The sequence below is a fragment of the Anolis carolinensis genome, chromosome 3 (assembly GCF_035594765.1).
Source record: "Anolis carolinensis isolate JA03-04 chromosome 3, rAnoCar3.1.pri, whole genome shotgun sequence".
NCBI classification, from domain to species: Eukaryota; Metazoa; Chordata; class Lepidosauria; order Squamata; family Dactyloidae; genus Anolis; species Anolis carolinensis.
Window position 1 is genome coordinate 11,404,112 of NC_085843.1, and position 19,105 is coordinate 11,423,216.

Genomic DNA, 19,105 nt, shown 5'->3' on the forward strand with positions numbered 1-19,105 from the left:
TCCCCTTTGAATACATTGATCTCTGGAGAACCACAAATCAAGTCTGGTACATTTTTTACCTAACTTCCAGGTTTTTAAACATGACCATCATATTCCCTGTTAATCTTCTCAACATTTTGGTTGCTACTCTCTGACAGGTTTCAGCTTGTCAATATCCTGGTGTTGAAAACTGGGCCTAGTATTCCAGGTAAAGTCTGACCAAAGGCAGAATAGGATGACACTATTACTTCACTCGATCTGAATACTATACACCTAATGATGCATCTCAGAATTACACATAACTGAATAGATTATACGCAAAAATCTCAATAGATATTTCATGTTTTGGGGGAAGAATGTTTCTTTTGTGTAAACTGTGGGGTTTTGCAAGCTGCAATTGTTGCTTTGTTGCACAAGCTTAAAGTTATGGTGATTCCTGCCACTGTGTTCCCTATTTCTAGGATCATCTCTGTTTCTACGTACGGTTGTCTGTGGTATACTTAGAACTCTCCTTCAGCACCACAAATGAGGTTGCATACTGCAAGTCGCTTCTGGTGTGAGAGAATCAGTCGTCTACAAAGATGCTGCCCAGGGGATGCCCAGATGTGTTACTATCTTGTGAGGAGGCTTCTCTCATGTCCCAATCTTAGGAAATGAATCTACAAAGAGGAGTCCATGACATATGAGTGTGGAGAAGAACAAACCACAGACCACTTACTACAATGCAACCTGAGCCCTGCCACATGCACAACGGAGGAGTTTCTCACAGCGACACCAGAGGCATTCCAAGTGGCCAGCTACTGGTCAAAGGAAATCTAGTATAATGCCAAGCTTTTAACTTTGTGTTTTAAAATACATTATAATTGTATCCTCAATTCGCTTCTGACACGACAAATAAATCACAAATGAGATAGTGTTCTTTCACTTTTCTGTTTTGTTTTTTGTTTTGTTTTTTTTTTTTTACTATCCAGCTTTCATGCCCATACACAGAAGCTAGAAATACTATCACCCGGATAATTCTAATTTCAGCATATCATGACATGAATGCCAGCCATTAAAAAAAGATAGAAAAGCAAGGAGAAAGTAAAATTGGCAGATCTACTGTGTGCTTTTAAGTTGTTTCAGAGTGATGGTGATCTTAAGGTGATCCTATCACTTGATTTCCTGGCAAGATTTCTTGAGTGTGTGTGACTTGCCCAAGGCAAGTAGAGTAGAAAGCTGAATTTTAGTCTTCCAGCACTGCAGCCACTACACACCATGCTGGCTTTCTTTCTTGCTCTTAAAGATCTGGCTTTGACTATCTGCACATTCCTATAATGTTGTGGAGATTAAGAGTTACAACATACTGCTCTTCATTCTAGGGATGTAAATTAACTTTGATTTCAGTCCTATACGCAAGAATGAAAAAAATCTTAATATTTTTCTCCCACCAGACAAATAGATTTTTTAATGTTTTGGGGGAAGAACATTTCCTTTGTGTAAATTGTGGAGTTTTGCTAGCTGCAATTGTTGCTTTGTTGCACAAGCTTTTAAAAAGGAGGAAACATTGGGTTGATTGTTTATGATCAATAACCCGCTCTTTCTGGGCTTGCTGTGTATGTCTCCTTAGCTACATGAAGGCAAAGAGTTTGGTTTTTGTTTAGAGCAAGCGTGTGCAAATTGCTGAGACCTTGGTGGGGAGAAAACAGCATCCATTATTTTGCTTTTGCAGAAGGGGTGTCAATTATCTTTCCACTGTTGACAATTTGGGGAGCTTAAACTGGATAGTGATTCTTGAACTAGGACTGAAAAAGGAAATTTCTCTCATCCTTGCTTGCATTTTCCTCTCATCCATACAATATATTGAGTTGCAAGACCATTTGTTTTTTTTCTGCACTAAAATATGAAGATTAAAAAACCCTCTTTCCCTCTAATTTGCCCATTTCGCTGTGCAATTTACCCAGTTAATGCACCATTTGACAAAACATGCTTATGATTTTTTTTTTAACAATTGGGTCTATTTGAATTTTTTACATCATTCAAGGTACAAAAAAATTACGGTTACCATGACCAATGCCATTTCTCTTTATCTCTATCTAGACATCTCAATTTGCCATAAGGATTGCCAGGTCCTGAGTTTCCAGTTGTCATGGGCCCTCTCCAGATGGATTGATCCATTTAGTGATGCAACTTGAAAATACTGTTGAGGGATATGTGTATTTCCTTGGTTAACTTCCTTGTTTCCTTCTCTTCTCTTCATCCATTCTCTGGCCCCATGCAACTAAAATGAATTCTTCCTATCCCATTTCCCTAAATCAGTGAGAAGGAATAATCTATTTCATGTTGATCTTTAAACAGTCCCTTTAGCCACGATATTTGAGTTAACTGGGAGAAATATATTCTCTCTCTCTCTCTCAAGCCCCATCTACACTGACCATTTAATGCAGTTCAAAGCTAGCTTCAAACTGCATTGTTTAGACAACAAACTCATACAAAAGCAAGTGAAAAAACCCCTTAATGTACATCAGTGCTCTGATTTTTATAATCACCATCTGGGCCTCAAACTGATTCCAGAATATCCGATGTAATCATCTGCACAATGAAATCACTTTCTTCAATACCATTTTGCAACTACAGTAGAGTCTCACTTATCCAAGCCTCGCTTATCCAAGCCATTTTTGTAGTCAATGTTTTCAATACATCGTGATATTTTGGTGCTAAATTCATAAATACAGTAATTACAACATAACATTACTGCGTATAGAACTACTTTTTCTGTTAGATTTGTTATATAACATGATGTTTTGGTGCTTAATTTGTAAAATCATAACCTAATTTGATGTTTAATAGGCTTTTCCTTAATCGCTCCTTATTATCCAACATATTCTCTTATCCAAGCTTCTGCCGGCCCATTTAGCTTGGATAAGTGGGACTCTACTGTGTATTAAATGGTAATTTAATGACAAGTGTGGTTGGTACTTAATGCATAACATTTAATAACCTCAACTGAGCTAGATCTCAGGTTTTCTCCCAGAAATATCAGGGTCTATGATGGTGGTGGCACAGTGTGTTAAAGCGCTGAGCTGCTGAACTTGCAAACCGAAAGGTCCCAGGTTTAAATCCCGGGAGTGGATTAGCCCCAGCTCCTGCCAACCTAGCAGTTCGAAAACATGCCAATGTGAGTAGATCAATAGGTACCGCTCCGGCGGGAAGGCAACGGCGCTCCATGCAGTCATGCCGGCCACATGACCTTGGAGGTGTCTACGGACAACGCTGGCTCTTCAGCTTAGAAATGGAGATGAGCACCAACCCCCAGAGTCAGACATGACTGGACTTAACGTCAGGGGAAAACTTTACCTTACCTTATGATGATCTTGAGCTAACAATGCTACTTGCCCATTGTTCAACAATATGAACTGGGTTTCAGATTCCTTCCCTGCCCTAAAGCCAATTGCTTAATCTCAATTAGAAAAGACCCACGAAATCAATGAAATGTATGTAAGTGTCGATTCATGTGTCTAGGCCAACTCATGGCAACTTCATGAATTTCATAGGGTTTTCTTCAGCAAAGAATATGCAAAGGTTGTTTGCCCATTTCCTTCCTCTGAAATATAACCTATGGCACCTGTCATTTCTTGGCTCTCTCCCATCCAAATACTATCAAGAACTGATCCTGCTTGGCTTCCATGATCAGATGGGATCTGGTGCATTTCAGTTATTAAGGCCAGTGTTTACTTACAGTTTAGCAATCGCTTCATTTGGTGAACTCTAGTTGGGACTAGCATATGATTGTAGGCTACACATTGCATACCAATACAAAACTGTTACTAAGAGGATGAGAATAGCTGCATCTGTGGCCCAGAGTAAACATTTCTTTTTGAAGAATTTACCAAACTCCTCAGGACACATTCCACCTTTAGTGTTTCTTGATCACACGTGTTTTGGTTTTAATTTGGGAAATGTTGGAGGATATCTCTCAGCTTCAGAAAAAGGCAACGATGAGTCTGTTCTGAAGCAATCTTGCCAAGAAAATTCTGTGATAGGTCCATATTAAGGTCTCTCTACAGGTCAGAAGTGACTTGAAGGCAACTGTCAAATAAAATGGGCACAGGATTTTGGACACAATATTAGAATAAATCAGTGGGAAGAAATCTGGAACAAAAAACTAAAATTCTCCACAGCAATTGACATACGTGAAAATTGGTACAAAATGCAATTTCAGTGGTACAATAAACCTGCCAAGATTGCAAAATTTAACAAAAGAATGTCCAATAAATGTTGGAAATGCAGAAAGGAAATTGGCACTTTCTTCCATCAATGGTGGACATGTAAAAAAGTTAAAAAGTTCTGGAAAGACATACACAAGATGTCACAAAAAATATTAAAAATCAATTTTACCTTAACACCAGACATGTACCTGCTCGGCTTAACAAATGTAAAACTAAATGTAAATCAAGACAAAATGTTTTTCCTTATGTGCACAGCGGCAAGACTTGTCTTAGCCAAAGTGTGGAAACTGGAGAAAATACCATCCCCAGATGATTGGACCTTGAAAATGTTTGACTTAATACAGATGGACTGTCTGACACAGAAACTAAGAAACGCAACAAAAAAAACAGACTGGTCGGGCTTTAAAGAATTTACTCAGAGTAGAGGAACACCACTCATTATAAATCTATCTGATGTATAAACGGTAATAATGGAATAAAATCTGGAACAAACAACAGTTGAAAACTGCAAGGAAAAACAATTACCCTAAAGAGGACAATGGGAAGTCATAGTTTTAACTCACGGGATGTATGTGGGTTCCTTTTAAAAAAAAACAACGTTTTTTCCCTACTTTCCTATACCTACACAACCAATATTTCCCCCCACTTTCACTGTAATTATCAAAATAATCACAATAAAAACTATTAAAAAAATAGAAGTGACTTGCAGGCACACAACAAGAACAGAGAACAACCAGAGGCTTGTGGGAGGTCCATGATCAGAATGTGAAGACATGAGCCTTCTTCCACAGTTGCCATTAGCTTCTCATATTCAGAGATTTCCCACCTCCAAATGGGGAAATCCAATTTAACCATCAACACTAATCATTTTAGATGGATTTGACTTCCACCAGGATTCAGGAGATGGAATAATTATCTGGTTTTTTTTTTTTGACATGTTTAATGTTATAAAAAAAATCATTCCATCAGTGTGTGGGTTTTCTTTGGGTTATTTTAGCGCTTCCTTGTTCAATTTCTCTTCAGATATGACTGAGCAATTTAATAAACTCCCAATGATCTTTTTTTGAAAAGCTGTTTCTACCCAGGCTCTCTCTGAGTTCCATCTAACTTTTATGCCTGGATTCTCCTGTGCCAGAACAGAAAAGCAATTAGCCTGTTAAAAATAACAAGTCAGTGGAGAAGTGAGGTTTTTTTAAAAAAAGAAAAAAGAAAAAAATGACAGAAGCCACGGGGCTTAATTCTTTCTGGATTACAGTCCAATTAGGACTTGTTTAAATTGCGCTGATGTGGAACAGTATTCCATAAATAAAGAGGAAAAAGGAGCTATGCTTCCATTTCAAGGACAGAGAGAAGTTTCCCATTGGAACAAAAAAATATGGAAGTGGATCTCATCTGGGTTTTTCTTCTGTTTCCCTACAAAATTTTGGAATATATGAAAGCATGAAACCAGCCTGAAACTCACTCAGTTAGCCGGCTTTCCAACAGAAGTTGATAGGTTTTGCTGATTTCATTTGGCTACTCCAGGCTCATTCCTTCTTGTTAAGATTTCAAGCACAAAACACTGTTGCCCTCCTCCGAAGTGAAGTCAAACAGCAAGTTGGTGGTGAATGTTTCTTCCCAGCAGTACTCAGAAATCTCAATTTTACCCAATTGTGTTTTCTGCAGAAATGGGAGGTGTCTATCCCTATATGGAAACACAGTGAGTCAACTTTATCCCTAAGGTCTCTCAGTTTGAGTATGACAATACATTAACTAACAAGTAGGAGAGATCCAGACAAGTTGTTTTGTCCAAATTGTTCACACGTCGCTTTCCTTTCCTGTATATAGTAAAATGTATACAGTAAACATCACTAGCTTTATAGATGGTGATGTCTCTTGCTAGATCTTATTTTTTAAAAAAAATAAGACTGAAGATTTCACTGTTCAAAGACTCCTTCAACATTCCACATTTTGGTGGCTATAAGACAGGCATGGGCAAACTTGGGCCCTCCAGGTGTTTTGGACTTCAACTCCCACAATTCCTAACAGCCTACCGGCTGTTAGGAATTGTGGGAGTTGAAGTCCAAAACAACTGGAGGGCCCAAGTTTGCCCATGCCTTCTATAAGGGCTGTATCCACACTGTAGAATTATAGCAATTTGACATCAAGTGGCTCAATGTTATGAGACTCTAGGACTTGTTGCTTTCTGAGCTATAGCCTCTTCTCTGTCAGAACAAAACTATAAACCCCAGTATCGCATAGGATGGAGTGATGGAAGTTAAAGTGGTATCAGATTGCTATAATTATTTGGTGTGGATGGTCTCTATGCTTACTAAATGAAGAAAGCACGTCATACCTTTGGGTTAGCTCAAGGAAATGTTGGGTGCCAAGAATCCAAAAATAATGAAGTATAAAATATTCTACTTAATTTTTTGAGCATGATGGTTTCACCTTTCTTCCTCATTTATTTTCATTGTGAGGATGTGAATACAGACAGGGCAACACATATTGGGAGGATCATGGAAAATAACAGTCTGCCCAAACTGACATAAAGGAATACCCTCATAACCAAATGAGATATCCAGAATCCCGTTCACACTACAGATTTATAGTGCTTTGATTTCACTCTACCTGCCACGAAATATCCCATGGTATCCTGGTATTTGCAGTTTAGGCAGGGACATGTAGTAGACTGTACTACAATACAGGGTGTTCCAAAAGTCATGATACATATTAGAAATGAGAAATTGTAGCTGAATGTGACTTTATTTACAAAATACTCATTACAAAATTTAACAAAGTATTTTCAAAATATTATCTATCTACATGTTGTATATCTGAAAGTATAAAAATATAATACATAATATATATATAATATAATATGTTATTGTAGAAAATCTACCAGAAAATTTGACAATATCAGTTACTATAAAAGCCCAGCAGCAACAATAACCATAGAGCAGCACCTTCGGAAGAAAAAATCCTCACATCATGTGAAGTGTCATTGCAATTGGGCAATAATGACACCTCTGGCCAGAATTCATTAGGTGCTTCAAAAAGCTAATTAGCATAGAGTTTTAGCCTTGTAGATATATTGATATACTTAAGCTGGGTGGATGTGGTTACAGTAGAGTCTCACTTATCCAACATAAACGGGCCGGCAGAATGTTGGATAAGCGAATACGTTGGATAATAAGGAGGCATTAAGGAAAAGCCTATTAAACATCAAATTAGGTTATGATTTTACAAATGAAGCACCAAAACATCATGTTAGACAACAAATTTGACAGAAAAAGTAGTTCAATACGCAGTAATGCTATGTAGTAATTACTGTAATTATAAATTTAGCACCAAAATATCACGATATATTGAAAACATTGACTCCAAAAATGCATTGGATAATCCAGAATGTTGGATAAGCGAGTGTTGGATAAGTGAGACTCTACTGTATATTTAATTACAGACATATTTTAACAAAAAACCCAATAAACTTCTGCTAAAACATGGCATTAACATCACCTTATTGCTATCCCACTTTTCTCCCTTGATCGAGATCCAACGGGGCACAACCCACATATCTATGGAACCGGTATCTGTAGTTTCAGATATTTGACAAAATATATTCTCTTGATGCATTTTCTAGATCTCCAACGTAGTTTTATGGTATTCTAGGGCAGAGGTCCTTCATTTCAATAGGGTTTTCTCTTATCCATAGTTTCACATATCCATGTGGTCTGGAAATGCATTCCCCATTAGATGTGAAGGTTTCAATATTTCATATTTCAAATCATACATGAGATAAATTCTCTTTGCTTTCTTTTTACCTACCCATGCACTAGCTAAGGATAATGGGACACAATGTCCTCACTAATTCATGTGATTGCAAACCAGGTGTCTATTGTTAACCAGCTGAAAGCTCTACAGCAGGGGTCCCCAAACTATGGCCAGATCCAACCTGCAAAGGCAATTCCCTCCCTCACTTGCAGCCACTGGGACCCTTGCCATAGGGAAAGAAAGAAAGAAAAAAAGAGGGAAAGAAAGAGAGCCATAGGGACATTGTGAAGAGCCTCCTTCTTAGAGCCTTCTTAGGCTCTTAGCCTCCTACTCTCCCTCAGTTACTAGCTGTCTACACAAGAGCAACAGATGTGATAGTTTAAAAAAGTAATAGCCATTTTGTATCCCTAGGAAATAATTATGTCAAAGAAAAGAAAAAATTGACTAATTAATCACTAGCTACAACTGGCAGTGAGAAATATAGAACTGGACATTGACTATCGCGTCAGCCAAATGCAGACCCACGTTTCCCATTGAAATACTGGTCCATTCCCATTGACATACTTTATCCACGTTAAAACTGTGGATGTGGCTCTTAATGAGACATGCCACATTATCACAGGATGTCTATGCCCTACACCACTAGAAAAATTATACTGTTTATCCCGTATTGCACCACCTGACATCCACCGGGAAGTAGCAGCCAATAATGAAAGGACCAAGGCAGTGATATCTCCAGCCCATCCTTTGTTCTGCTATCAGTCAACAAGCCAACATCTTAAATCAAGAAAGAGCTATCTAAGATCAACAGAGATACTTGAAGGAACACCTCAGCAAGCGAGAGTCCAAAAGTGGCAGGCTAAAACCCGGAACCTCCATCAGTGGCTGATACTGGATGAGAAACTCCCTCCTGGGCACATAGAAGACTGAGCGACTTGGAAGGCACTGAACAGACTGCGCACTGGCCCCATGAAAGGCAGAGCTAACCTTAAGAAATGAGGCTACAAAGAGGAGTCCATGACATGCAAGTGTGAAGAAGAGCAAACCACAGACCACTGACTACAATGCAGCCTGAGCCTTGCCACATGCACAATAGAAGACCTTTTCACAGCAACACCAGAGGCACTCCAAATGGCCAGCTTCTAGTCAAAGAAAATCTAGTATCATGCCAAGTTTTTAACTTTGTAGTTTTTCTATACATTATAACTGTATTCTCAATTTGCTTCTGACACATTCACTTTAAATATAGTATTGTTCTTTTATTTTTTGGCACTACAAATAAAATATGTGCCATGTGAATAGGAATTTGTTCGAGTTTTTTCCTCAAACTATATCCAACTCCCCAATAGCATGAAGGACTGTGAGCTGGCCCTCTGTTTAAGAAGTTTGCGGACTTCTGCTTCACATCCAAATTGCTGTATAGAAAAGATTTTCCCTTCTCAAGAGCAACATCTTCAAACATGCCAGTCCTGTAATTTATTAGTAACAGCAAGAAATAGATGGTGGATAACCATACATTGCCCTGGTAGCAGGGGCAATTAACAATTTAATTAAGAACACCAATGAGAAACGGGACAGTCACAACTCCTTTCCCAAGAGATTATTTCCATTAGAACCAACAATTAAGCAGCAGGGAAATTGGATAAGACAAGGGAAATGAGAAAACAGCTGTGATGCTCATGTCAAAGAGATGCAACTGACTTTTGTGGGATGAGTGGCATTGCACCTCAGGATTTGCATTTTTAAATGGCATCAGTTAAGATAAAGAAGGCAGCCACTAGTCATCAAAACATAGAGTGCATCTACACTGTAGAATGAATGCAGTTCATCACTACTTTAATTGCCAAGGCTCAGCTGATTGCCAAGATTACCCAGGACTGGGGGTGGTCTGTCTAGGAATTTACTAGATCCTCCAGTGCAGTGGTTCTCAACCTGTGGGTCCCCAGGTGTTTTGGCCTACAACTCCTAGAAATCCCAGCCAGTTTACCAGCTGTTAAGATTTCTGGGAGTTGAAGGCTAAAACATCTGGGGACCCACAAGTTGAGAACCATTGCTGTAGTGATTCTTTTGTATATTTTCCCCAGATGTTAAAATAGAGTTGGGTTGGAGATCTAGATATTCCTAGAGAGGATACCCTTCTATACTTGGACTGGAAGTGATTTAATTTAATGACATTTATTTGTCTCCATAGTTTCATGTAACCACAATATATATATATACACCACGTGGATAGGCGGTCTTGCTGTAAATTGGAAAACTTGTCATGAAACAAAGCAGGCATTATTTTTCAAATTAACATTTAACTTTAATTGTTCTTTTCAACATGCATTTATAACTGGCTGCTTCACAGAAACAAAAATTGGAGAAGAAAAGGTCACAGCAGTACATAGATTAAATCGGAAAGTGGCTCGGTTCCATTGTACTATTTTGACTGTTAAGTTGAAAACACAAAAAAATGAAAGAAAAACCAAAAGAGAAACAAATCCCAATGCCCAGACTGCCTGACCATTTTGCATTAAAATCATACAAGGAAGGTTGTAATGGCCTCGGGGGCAGCACCTCTGAATAGCAAAAGGACAAAAAGAATAAACAATTTGCTCTTGTGAAATTCAGAGAAAAAGAGCCTTGAGAAAAATGTTATTGATGCAAGGTATTTATGTAGGGTTGTAAAACAGATTATGCCATCAGCAAATAAGGTCAGGCAAGCAGATTGTATTACTGGTAAAAATATCTAGAATGGAGAGGAAAAAGGTTACCTCCACAGCATGTGAACCTACAAGCAAATGGAGAAAGCAGAAAGCAGTTGGAAACATATGGCACACAACTGAGCTTCTTTCTCCAGAGTCTATAAATGACTCTTTAGTATGGATTAGGTTTTGGGCTGGGTTGCCATTTTTTAAAAATTGGCTTTGGTCCTGTGCACAACTAGTACTTATGTACTCAGAAACAGCATTACCACTTTGTACCTCCTTAAACAATGGTCTTTTGTTGATGGTATAAAGGTTGGTAAACTGTGCCTAGGTCTTCTCTGGGCTCAAACAGCTCCTCCTTGCCTGAGGACTTGTGCCAGGACATTTCCAACATGCTGGAACTCACCAACCAGATTTCTTCTCTAAAAAAGGCAGCTGAGATTGGAAAAATCAATAAAAACTGAACCTAAAGTTCCAATCTAAAGCACAACATCCTATTTCAGGAAAACCCAAGCGATGAACCTCACAATCCTGCCCATGTCTTTTCTACTCCCAATTCCAGTAACTAGTACCTAAGACTTCTTTTTTTTCAATGTTGGGTCCTGAAATATGGCTGAAACACAAACTCCTATCTTCAAGCACTACAATCAATTGCTGGAGATGCTGGAAGTAACAGTATCAACAGTTATTCTTTGGATGCACCACACATGATTCCAGGTCCCAGTGCTACAATTTATGAATAATATGAAAAAGATGGAAAATGTCCAAAGCAAGATGACAAAGGTAGTCCTACTTGGCAAAGTAATTGCAGCGCAGCAGTAGTTGGATGGAATCAGTGGAACGCAGAATGAAGTGACATCTAGACACTTTAGTAAAACTATATACAAGTTTTACTGTAAGCAGTAATAATCAAGACAAACAGACTTGCAGACAAACACAGGACTTGACTTTCACTCTAGGCAGACAGAACTCAACTCTACACTGAACTGAACTGATGCAATCAGTAATGCATACACACATTTGTGTCTGGACACTCCCTGGTTCCATCCACACATGAAGGTCATCACAGCTTCTCAGCAATTAACTCTTTCCAGACTATAGTACACTCTGGATGATACAATCAGTATGCAATACAGACAAGACACAAATTTCATTTAAACACTATCAATACACAAATCCCACATTAACACTACCACCATCCCTAGTACATTTGGTGAGAATATGAGAGAGCAAGAGCCTTTCTCAATAGTTGCACCCAAGTTGTGGAACACGGTTCCCGAAAGGATCCAACTGGCACCCTTCTTATAATTTTGCCATAGCCTTTTTATTTAAAGAGGCATTCAGGTATTCATGTTGCAGCAGACAGAGCTTGTAATTAGTCCTATAGTATTTTTAATTTATTATATTTTGAACTTCTTTTTAATGCTGTTTTAAGCTTGTTTTTCTTGTGTTTCTTTAGCATGAAATATACTGTGGTTTAATATTTGTAAAATACTATTGAATTTTTAAACTGTTAAGTCACCTTGGATCACATGCTGGAAGAAAGGCGGGATATTTAACAAGCAAACAAAGAAACAAATAAAGGTAGATCTGGAAACCAACTCCTATAAGGAACACTTGGAGAGGTTGAGTATGTTTAATTATAAGAACAGAGGGAGATGAAATGACCACCATCTTGAAATAGCTGAAAAACATGTAGAAAAAGTGAGTTTACTTTTAGATGTTCAGGAGGATGGGATCCCAATGAATGGATTCAAATTATGAAAAAGAAGGTTTCAAACAAATATGAGGAAGGACTTCCCAATAAGAATCTTTTCTTGGAATAATTGTAGTCAAGGGAGGATATTGGGCTCTTCTTTGTTGGAGATATTTAAACAGAGGATAGATGGCTGTTTTTCAAGGATGATTTAGATGTGATCTCTGTACTGGCATGAGATTGTACGAGTGTACATAGTGTTCCTTGTGATTGAGTAAGAGCCCCATATCCATGGGGAATATGTTTCTGGCTGGATCGCAGTTACACGAAACTGCAAATACATCTGAACACCACCTTGAGCCATGAGGAGAGAAGGGTAAGAAATAAAATTATTGTTGTTGTTGTTGTTGTTATTTAAAACACAACAAGATGAGTCCACAGCAGACACTCTGCTGGCTGTTGTATTGAGTCACATGTCGGACACTTCCCAAGTGTCTAAGACTGTGTGATGTATCAGCGAGTAATGCGAGCAGATCCCAGTAAGGTGGCCTTCTGCAGCTGGCAGGTGGTAATTTTGTCAGTACCGATTGTGTTCAAGTGCAGGCCAAGGTCTTTAGGCACTGCACCCAGTGTGCCGATCACCACTGGGACCACCTTGACTGGCTTGTGCCAGAGTCTTTGCAATTCGATCTTTAAATCCTCATATTGTGTCAGCTTTTCCAGTTGTTTTTCTTCAGTCCTGCTGTCCCCCGGGATTGCAACATCGACAATCCATACTTTGCTTTATTATTATTATTATTATTATTATTATTATTATTATTATTATTATTATTATGAAGAAGAAGAAGAAGAAGAAGAAGAAGAAGAAGAAGAAGAAGAAGAAGAAGATACACAACAAGACACAGAGCAAACAAGATCACTATGCTGGCTGTTGTATTGGATCACATGTCAGACCCTTCCCAAGTGTCTATGACTATGTGATGTATCGGTGAATAATCTGTGCAGATCCGAGTAGGGTGGCCTTTTGCAGCTGACAGATGGTAATTTTGTCAGTGCCAATTGTTTTCAAGTTCTGGTCAAGGTCTTTAGGCACTGCACCCAGTGTGCCAATCACCACTGGGATCACCTTGAATGCTGTCACCTGGAATTGCATCATCGACGATCCATACTTTGTTTTTTAACACAATCATGAGGTCAGGAGTATTGTGCTCCAAAATGCTGTCATTATCTGATGATGATGATGATAATGATGATGATGATGGTGATTATTATTATTATTATTATTATTATTATTATTATTATTATTATCATCATCATCTCACTTCTGGTAGAACTGCAATGGAGGACCTAGAAAGTATCCTTTCTAGAATTATTAGGTTTAATAATGGAACTTTATGGTACCATATTTTCTGGTCTGAAGGACCTAAAATTTCCCAGGGTGCCAGTTAGTGAAACCACAGATATTTGTTCAGCAGAAGGATCTTACTTTACTATGGTTTCCCTACCATTTTAAATCTCATAGTTGCAAGCCAAATAAAATGTCCAAGTGGTTCATTGTTTGAGCAAATGATATTTTGAGCTCACGCTGGCGATCCTTCCCCAATCTCCCACCATGAGGGCAGGACTCCATACTCTCCTTCCAAGTCTAGCTAGATATCTGCAAGGAGCCTCATTTCATCAGTTTCTGTCTCCTTTGAGCTTCTCTCAGCAGAGTGAGAAAAGAATAAGAATCCACACACATGTATCAAAACTGCAGTTGAGGGTGCCATCCAGAACAAGGACACCTGAACTACCGGTAGCTAAGAAAAGAGAAACCACAGTATTTTTAGCTTCTGGCTGTTCTTGTTGCTTCAGCTGAGAATGTGGCAGAAAGTAGGGAGAAAGACCTCCTAGCAACACTGGGAAGCTTTTGAAATCCCTGCGTAGCAACCAAATTGCATAAAATACCAACCTATGAAAGGAAATTTCTCAGAAGGACTAAGCCAACACAACAAGAAAGAAAGAAAGGCGATGGAAGCTTTGTTTGTCCAATTTGCACTTATTTAGGAACAATTTCCCTTTATTGCCCAATCTTTTTCAAATTTAAGAATTCTGTTTCACATGCTATTTTGTTAAGCCTCTCTGTCTCTTTTGCCCTATAAAAATGACGTTTTTAAAAGTTTAGGTTCCAGCTGATGCCTTTTTTCTCATGTTCTGGTGATGCTAACCCTGCCACATAAATATAGCCCCAAGAGTGCTGTGCATTGCAGTCTTTCAGCCCTTTCAAACTCCCCAGAGCCATGTTTTTTCTAGGTTTTTGGAATCTCCCACCTATGAACACATTGGAAATATCACATACATTTTTAGTCTGGCTTACATTTTTGCATAAGAACTAAACCCACAGCTAGATAGGACTCTGGATCAGACTCAAGTGTTACTTTTTTAAAAACCATTTAAAAATCAAATACAGTAGAGTCTCACTTATCCAACATAAACGGGCCGGCAGAACGTTGGATAAGCGAAAATGTTGGATAATAAGGCGGGATTAAGGAAAAGCCTATCAAATGTCAAATTATGTTATGATTTCACAAAGTAAGCACCAAAACAACATGATTTACAACAAATAGGCAGAAAAAGCAGTTCAATACACAGTAACGTCATGTAGTAATTACTGTATTTATGAATTTAACACCGAAACATCGCAATGCATTCAAAACATTGACTACAAAAACATTGACTACTAAAAGGCAGATTGCGTTGGATAATACAGAACGTTGGATGAGCGGAGGTTGGATAAGCGAGACTCTACTGTATTTACATTAAAAAGGAGAACAACAAATTGCAACATTAGTTCGGCAATAGTTACATAAGATGTGTGTTGTATTTTCATGATTTTGAAATGCAAAATTAATTACTTTATAATTATCTGTTATATTGTATTAATTATTTCCAGATAGACCTGTGGATTAGTTTGATATCCATAAAAATTAATGGGAATCATATTGCCTCAAATCTTTGACAGCACCTAGTTTATGAAAAGGGTTGAAATTGAGCATTGCAGTATCAGGTAACACTTCCATGGCCAACTAGCTGTGCACAGCATCTACATGTGGCTCTGGAGCACAGAGAAGATAGAAGGTGCTATCAATCCTAATTTCCATAATATTCACACACTTGAGGTTAGGCCGGCTGGGCTGGGAGGATCATTGGACCAGGAGGTTCTGAATATGCCCATGCACAACAAAGATAAAATCACACTGATGGCCCAATGGGAATGACATAAACATATGTCAATCATTGAACCCCTGTCCTCATATCACTCTAGCCCTGGATATCCAGAAGGATGTGTTTTTCCCCAGCTTGGGAAATGCAACTGGACACTTCTCCCACCACCTGGCCTCCCCAGTCATTTATTGCCCAAAGGCAGAGTTGCAAGGCTCTTGTAATTTTAATTTATGTGCTGCATGGATTCTTCTACTTAAGTATTATGTAGTCTTTCAGACAACCTGGAAGCCAGTGCAATTCTGGTAACACAGCTGTTATATGATCTCAGAGGGGGCACATCTAATAAGAGTCTGGCTGCCATTAATAACTTAGGCTGCATCTACACCAGGTAAAATAATCCAGAGTGTCCTGGATGCAATGTCTCAATTGTAACCATGTCTATTTTAACTGAACTGTTTTTAGCCATGTTATGATGTTGTTTTATTATGTTTGCTGTGTTTGTGTTGTTGTATGATGTTTTTGACAATTGATTGTTTAATACACATGTTGGAAACCACCCTGGGTCCTCTCTAGGAGATTGATCAGTATATAAATAAAGTTGTTGTTGTTGTTATTATTATTATTATTATTATTATTATTATTAACACAACAACATTGTATGACACAGCAAACAAGATAGACATGCTGGATTTTGTATTACAAAATCACAAGTTGAACACTTCCTAAGCGTTTAGGATTGTGTGATGTATTTTCGGATGATGCACGCATATCCCAGTAGGGTGGCCTTTTGCAGTTGATGATGATGCTGCTGCTGCTGCTGATGATTATTATTATTAAAACAGCATAGCACCATCCCAAAGTTATTTTGCAGTCCAGATGGATGACCAGGTAGTTAGCTCATTGACAACAGTCCCTGTTATTCTGGGGACCACTGCTGCTGTTTCACCAGCTTGACTTGGCTCGCAAGCGACACCTTGCTGGTGACATTACTTCTGGTGAAGTCACAACTGGGCACTCAACCAGGGAAATGCTTATGGATGACAAAATGGCAATGCATGTTTTTTTAAAATGTATGGATCACTCCAGATGCAGGTGCACACATCCCAAAAACCCTTTTGACTACTCTGGACGATCCTGGAAGCTCTGGAGTAAATAGTGATTTTTCTTGTAATGGATTAAAGGCTAGAAGCAGCACTTCTCCTGCAGGACTCAACACACATCATAGTTGGTATGTGTTCAGTATGATATTTGGTTTGTGGTGGGGGGTGGGGTGGAGAGTGAACACACATCTGATATAATTCTCAAGTCACTGGGAAAAATCTACCCCTGTTCCTTGGATAGATTGGTTGGGTCTTTTCAAACATTTCCAGGATGTTCAGAATTATATCTACAGGAAACACAGATATGTGAAAATGGAATCGAAACTCTAGGGCTCTCTCCCACCCCCCTCTGAACAGAGAGCCTGTTTTAGGCTTGGCTGAATCCTATTTTCCTCTAAATCATTCTCAGTCCTGGAGACAGCGCAGCCAAACTTCTATTATTTTCTAAGGCGACAATTGAGTGTCTCTGTCGCTCTTCGGTTTCTCAATATATATATTTTTTCTGCCTCACAGAGCTGGTGCAAATGTTATGAAGATGTATCTGGGCTTGCTGAGGTAAATATACACATACACAGACACATATTAAGGGGAAAATATTATTTCTGGTACCTTTGGGGCATGGTAAGACAAAAGACTATGCGGTAGTTCTAGTTCAAAGCAAATCCCCTGCTGTTTTAATATCACTTATATAGTTTACTGTCTGAACATGGAAAACATCTACCCAAGTGATGTTTCCATAGGACTGTTTTGTGAACATCTACTTCTGCTTTATTGACTATTCTAAAGCCTTCGACTGTGTGGATCATAATAAACTATGGCATGTTCTTGGTGGCATGGGGATACCAAGTCACCTTGTCTGTCTCCTGAGAAATCTGTATAAAGACCAAGTAACCACAGGGAGAACAGACCATGGAACAATAGACTGATTTAAGATTGGGAAAAGAGTACGGCAGGGCTGCATACTTTCACCCTCCCTATTCAACTTGTACACAGAACACATCACACGACATGCGGGGCTAGACAAATCCAAGGCTGGAGTTAACATTTCTGGAAGAAACATTAACAACCTTAGGTATGCAGATGATACTACTCTGATGGCCTAAAGTGAGGAAGAGCTGAGGAACCTTATCACCAAGGTGAAAGAAGAAGTGCAAAAGCTGGGTTGCAGTTAAACGTCAAGAAAACCAAGATCATGGCAACTACACCTATTGATAACTGGCAAATTGAAGGAGAAAACGTGGAGGCAGTGACAGACTTTATATTTCTAGGCACGGAGATCACTGCAGATGCAGACTGCAGCCAGGAAATCAGAAGACATTTATTTCTTGGGAGGAGAGCAAGGACCAGTCTCGATAAAATAGTGAAAAGTAGAGACATCACACTGGCAACGAAGGTCCGCATAGTCAAAGCAATGGTATTTCCCATAGTAACCTATGGATGCGAGAACTGGACCATAAGGAAGGCTGAGTGAAGGAAGATAGACGCTTTTGAACTCTGGTGCTGGAGGAAAATCCTGAGAGTGCCTTGGACCGCAAGAAGATCCAACCAGTCCATCCTCCAGGAAATAATGCCCGGCTGCTCACTGGAGGGAAGGATATTAATGGCAAAGATGAAGTATTTTGGCCACATCATGAGAAGGCAGGAAAGCTTGGAGAAGATCATGATGCTGGGGGAAATGGAAGGAAAAAGGAAGAGAGGCCGACCAAGGGCAAGATGGATGGACAGTATCCTTGAAGTGACTGGCTTGATCTTGAAAGAACTGGGGGTGACGATGGCCCACAGGGAGCTCTGGCCTGGACTGGTCCATGGGGTCACGAAGAGTCGGAGACGACTATGTGATTGAGCACCAGCAGTTTTGTGAATAACATAAAAGAACTCTTTATGATTTTGAGAAATATTCTCAATTTTTCACAAAAGAAAATTGGGAGATGTGTATCTAACCAACATTAGAATGGGCTCAAGGTGGCAAAATTATTAATGAGCAAAGGTTGTAGCGGTTTGATTTTGCCTGATCCTACTGGGAAGAGCAAAACCTCATCCAAAACTCTTCCCTCTCTGGAGAACACACACTCTGAAGAGGTTTGCTTAATGTTTATGTGTCAGTTAACACACCAGGAGGGGACCCTGTTGTTGTTTTAGAAGGGGACAAAGGGCGAGAGGTTAGAAAAGCAGCTTATCTCAGCTTGGAGTTGGGGGAAGAGTGAGGCTGTATTTTCCAATGAAGTACGTCATCCTTTTCCTTACCCCAGAAGCTAAGTGTAGCCAATGTTCTTAATCCGAATTGATTCCCTTATTCTTGCCCTTTCTTCTGATAAGAAGATGCTTCAGAACCAACAGTAGACCTTCCTGGATCTAGACCAGTAGCTCACAACCTTTTTTTGGCCCCACCTAACCATCTTTAGAATCCTGATCCACCCTCCCCCAATGACCTATACAGTAGAGTGTCACTTATCCAACACTCGCTTATCCAACATT

General features: G+C 39.1%; 1 protein-coding gene across 2 annotated transcripts in view; it reads right to left on the reverse strand.

The window, feature by feature from the left end:
* tenm4 (teneurin transmembrane protein 4) overlaps positions 1-19,105 on the reverse strand; it is a 1,874,213-nt gene that overhangs the window by 1,054,899 nt on the left and 800,209 nt on the right. The window lies entirely within an intron of this gene.